Genomic DNA, 5703 nt, shown 5'->3' with positions numbered 1-5703 from the left:
AGGAACAGAAATTATCCCCAGCCACAAGCGTCATTTGGGCTGCATTCCCAAAACAGCCCATCCCTGAAAGGTTGTAAGGCTGCCGTAGAAACTGGTGGATGTGTACTTCTGGGGTGAGGTTGGTTTGGGAGGAGGGAGAGAGGTGAGGAAGTTTATTTACCTTTTGGTTTCTAAGGGCGTTGTTGTTGGGGTTTTTTTAAAATGCAAGAGGAATAAATCACCATTGCTGCAAGCGCCGCTCTAGGTGTTTGGTGGTGCTAGACACCCCACTGACCTGGCAGCTGTAAATTGCAAAAGGGAAATAAAGATTTGCAGCAGAGAAGCAACAGCCGGGGGAAGCTGCCTTTTTCTGAGTCAGACCTTTGGTCCGTCTAGCTCAGGATTGCCTCCACTGACTGGAAGCAGCTCTCCGGGGTTTCAAGCAGGATTTTCTCCCAACCCTACTTAAGAGATGCTAGGAGAGATGCTCTACTACGGAGTTACGGCCTGTGGCAGCAACTGTGGTTACCTGAGCTGTGCCTGCTGCCCAACAGCTAGTTCTGCACCACCTCTGGAAAACCCCTTCTGGTGGTTCCCTCACTTGCGAGAAGTGAGGTTACAGGGAACCAGGCAGAGGGCCTTCTCGGTAGTGGCACCCGCCCTGTGGAACACCCTCCCATCAGATGTCAAGGAAATAAACAACTATCTGACTTTTTGAAGACATCTGAAGGCAGCCCTGTATAGGGAAGTTTTCAGTGTGTGGTGTTCTGTTGTGTATTTGTATATTTTGTTGGAAGCCGCCCAGTGGTTGGGGCAGGCTTCCTCAACCTTGGCCCTCCAGATGTTTTGAGACTACAATTCCCATCATGCCTGACCACTGGTCCTGCTAGCTAGGGATCATGGGAGTTGCAGGCCAAAAACTTATGGAGGGCGAGGTTGAGGAAGCCTGGGCTGGGGTAACCCAGTCAAATGGACTTGTTAATATAATAATATATATAATAATAATAATAATATATTCCAGGCACAGGTCCACACTTTAAAGCTCTGTGTCTGAGTGCCTTTACTGTCCCGCTCCGGAGCTTTCCCTGCAAAAACACACTCTTTAAAGTTGAATCGGAGCAAACAGCTATTCCAGTTTCCCGCTGTTTGTTCCCATTCAGCTTTAAAGGGGGGTTTTGTGGGGAAAGCTCTGGAGGGGGGGAGGGGGCACTTGGATATGGAGTTTTAAAGCACATGCTGTGCCTCGAAAGCGCAGAGGAAAGGTGAGTGCGGATCATTCCTGACTCTGTGCCAGAGCATCTGGTTTGCATGGAGAAAATCCCAGGTCCAACACGAAGGGTTTCCATGAAGGGCTGGGAGAGACTTCCAGGAGGAGGCCACTTCAAGGCAGAGACAGTAACCCCGATCTGACTTGGGCTAGGTGCATGCTGCACAGTGCACTTTTGAATCCATGTACACACACCACATTGTAGCCATGATGCTGAGCCTACGCTACATTTCCCCCTCAAACCAGCTTCCGTCTGATCTGAAAATTTAACATTCGTTGAGCATGCGCAGATGATAGCCCATGCGCAGATTGCAGCTTCACGGGTGTTCGAAAGGGTTGCAGGCTATGGGTAACAACAAATTAGGTAATGCTGTGCGGCAACACACAGCGCAACTCGAAATGCAGCTGGGGGTCGGCGGGAAAACCTCGCTGCGTTTTCATAGAATCGCAGAGCTGGAAGGGACCGTGAATGTCATCTAATCCCAGCCTCTGCAATGCAGGAAACTTCCCAACAGGAGTCTTGAACCCACAACATGAGATTAAGAGTCTCATGCTCTGCCGATTTAGGTATCCCAGCTGGCAACCTGGTAATGGGTACATGCCCTTGACCTAGGGCAGCGACCTGTCACGTACCTTAAGTGTGAATATGCCTTTTGGTCTTTAAAGGTAAAGGTAAAGGGACCCCTGACCGTTAAGTCCAGTCGCGGATGACTCTGGGGTTGCAGCGCTCATCTCGCTTACTGGCCAGGGAGCCGGCGTACAGCTTCCAGGTCATGTGGCCAGCATGACTAAGCCACTTCTGGCGAACCAGAGCAGCGCACGGAAACGCTGTTTACCTTCCCCTGGAGCGGTACCTATTTATCTATTTGCACTTTGACGTGCTTTCGAACTGCTAGGTGGGCAGGAAACGTTAACCGTCAATCCTTTATTTGCAACCATAAGGCAAGGAATCTTTGCTTGTTTAAAAGGAAAACTAGGAATTCAGAAACGCCCATTTGTAAAACATACGTTGCCTATCTTGCCGGCAGAGTACAAATTCCTGGGAAATTATAAGTTGTGCACAAAGCTGCACATTTACCGGTAACACAGCCCTATGCAAGTTTACTCACATTGCATACATTTGAAGCACATCCTCCATCCCAAGAAGCCTGGGAACTGTAGTGTACCCTTCAGAGAACTGCAGTTCCCAGCACCTACAGTGCTCCAACAGAGCTTATTTCCTGGTCAGTGTTGTTGTAGGACTGCAACCTTAATTACTACATCGAGGCATAGCCAAAATATTTAGGGTTACGCTTTCGACGCTCGGTGGGCAGCGAGGCAGAATATTGTGGCAATCCATAATTAAGAAATAATGCTAGTTATTAGGTGGCCCTAAGAACAGGCAGCTGCCCATATTCTTCTCATTATCCACAACGAGCTTCTGTGTGGGGGGTCTTTCATTCCAGGAGCTCAAAATATTTTGCAGAGAGTGCTTAATTAAGCTGAACAACATCTTGGCACATTAAGCAGATACCATCTGCAGCCTACAATTTGGGAAGAAGAGAGCGGATATGCACAGAAATTTATTAATTTCACTCTCACCTCCCAGGTTAACTCATTCATGGCCGGACCTTCAGGGTGTTCATTCTGTTACCAGTGCCATAAAAAGGGCACGGGGGACGTTTTTTAGCTGAGGGCCACATTCCCTTCTGTGCAACCTTCTGGGGGCCAGATGTCAGTGGTGGGTGGGGCCCGGGATGGAGCAATGATTGTAAACACAGGGCCACAGCTAAATGTTTGCTTCTGCCAACATCACTCAAGAACACCCAGTATCGTTGAAGGACTCTCAAAACGATTGGCAGCTTTTTGACCCACCACAAAGATCCGAGCTTCAGAAAGAAAATTGCCGATACCTATTATGGTTAATTCCCTGAGTGGAAGCATTTCCTAAGACCCGCCCAACAGGTTTTCTTTAACTATATGTCCTTGTTGTTGTTGTTCAGTTCAGTCGTGTCCGACTCTTCGTGACCCCATGGACCAGAGCACGCCAGGCACGCCTATCCTTCACTGCCTCCCGCAGTTTGGCCAAACTCATGTTAGTAGCTTCGAGAACACTGTCCAACCATCTCATCCTCTGTCGTCCCCTTCTCCTTGTGCCCTCCATCTTTCCTAACATCAGGGTCTTTTCTAGGGAGTCTTCTCTTCTCATGAGGTGGCCAAAGTACTGGAGCCTCAACTTCAGGATCTGTCCTTCTAGTGAGCACTCAGGGCTGATTTCCTTCAGAATGGATAGGTTTGATCTTCTTGCAGTCCATGGGACTCTCAAGAGTCTCCTCCAGCACCATAATTCAAAAGCATCCATTCTTCGGCGATCAGCCTTCTTTATGGTCCAGCTCTCACTTCCGTACATTACTATTGGAAAAACCATAGCTTTAACTATACGGACCTTTGTCGGCAAGGATATGTCCTTAGATAAAATAAATGGTTCCCTGCTTGGGAAGCTGTTTGCTTTCATTGACAGAAACAGTGAAAGGTGTTTGCAGTGTTCATTTTGAACAAGTCACAAAGGGGTGGTTTACACAGAGCAGGAACAGCCCATATACTTGGGGAAATTGCTCCAATGCTGGTTTCTCAGCCTGCCTTCTGCGCAAGGGTTCAAGCATGTTCAAGAGGGTGGAGCAACTCCCCAATGTGGAAAGGCTGAGAGGTTTGGGACTTTTTTAGTCTGGAGAAAAGGTGGCATGGAAGGTCGCACAGATTCGCATTTGTTAGAGCCAGATTTAATGTGTTCCCCTCATATGTTCTGAGCAATAGATTTTCTAACGGTAAAACCTCTGTTTTATGCGCATGTGATAACAAATCAATAGAATCCCTTTACCATATCTTGTTTAATTGCCCTTTATACATTCTTCCCCGATCAAGGATTCTGAGTTCAATCATTCTGGAAATTGTTGCTAAACCACCTGAATTGCATCTAGCTTATCTACTCCAGGACATTGACTCTTATAGAACATTACAGGTTGCCAGATTCCTGATTTCAGTTCTTTCATATAAAAGACTTCATGGAATGCTGCATGACTATTAAAAATCTAGTAAACTCTATGCTCCATCTTTATCTTTAAGGCCATAATACGGTACATCTAGAGATTGTAAGTAATGCGAAGGAGATTATGCGTTGAAATATTTTAGATGATATTTTAGAATGTAAAATGCTGTTTTATTTATTGATTTGTTTTACCTTGTGGGCTTATAGCCGAATAAAGTATATCTATCTAAGGGGGCATGGAAGGTGGCTGGAGAGATGTCCCCACCCCTCTCTGACAAAACTAGAACTCGGGGACATCCCATGATGCTGAATGTTGTCAGATTCAGGTCGGATTAAAAGACATATTGCAAATTTCACACAATGCGTAATTAAACTCACTCCCACGTGAGGCAGTGATGGCCACCGACTCGGCTGGCTTTGGAACGCCCTCCTGTCAGATGTCGAGGAAATAAACAATGATTGGATTTTTAGAAGGCATCTGAACGAAGGCAGCCCTGTATTAGGGAGGTTTTTAAATGTCTGATGTTTTACTGTGCTTTTATAATCTGCTGGAAGCTGCCCAGAATGGCTGGGGGCAACCCAGTCAGATGGGCAGCATGTAAATAAATTATTATTATTATTATTATTTATTATTAGGCTATCAATGGCTACGCTCTGCCTCCATGGTCAGAGGTAGGTGTGCTTCTAGATAACAGCTGCTGGAAATAACAGGAGGGGAAAGGGTTCTTGTGTTCAGGTCCTGCTTGCCAGTTTCCTGCAGGTTAGCTACTGTGAGGAGGAGGAGGAGAGTTTGGATTTGATATCCCGCTTTATCACTACCCGAAGGGTCTCAAACCGGCTAAAATTCTCCTTTCCCTTCCTCCCCCACAACAAACACCCTGTGAGGTGAGTGGGGCTGAAAGACTTCAGAGAAGTGTGACTAGCCCAAGGTCACCCAGCAGCTGCATGTGGAGGAGCGGAGATGCGAACCCGGTTCACCAGATTAAGAGCCTACCTCTCTTAACCACTATACCATACTGGCTCTCGAGAATGGGATGCCAGACTAGACGGGCCATTGGTCTGATCCAGCAGCCTCTTCTTACCTTCTTATGATCTCAGCTTCACAGTGCCCAGTGCCACCTTGCTGCCACGGCCCACAGCCCAGTTTGGCAGCTGCAGCGGCTCCCCACATGTGCAGCGTTATGGGTGCATCTGGGAGAGGGAGATGGTTACAGAGTAGAGCTGTAAAAGCCGGAGGGCAGAAGAGAAAGACAACGAAGGAGGAAACGGAGACCTGGAAGACAGAGGCGATGGGCAGCACATCTGTGTCGCGTGCAGAAAGCCCCCCCCCGTCAAGTCTCCCTGCCTGAAACCTTGGAGGACTGCTGCCAATCAGAGTAGACAACACTGAGCTAGATGAAAGCACTGCCTGAGTAAAGCAGTCCAGGTAAAG

This window comes from Lacerta agilis, chromosome 10, assembly GCF_009819535.1.
Source record: "Lacerta agilis isolate rLacAgi1 chromosome 10, rLacAgi1.pri, whole genome shotgun sequence".
Classification (NCBI taxonomy): domain Eukaryota; kingdom Metazoa; phylum Chordata; class Lepidosauria; order Squamata; family Lacertidae; genus Lacerta; species Lacerta agilis.
This window is presented reverse-complemented; position numbering follows the sequence as displayed.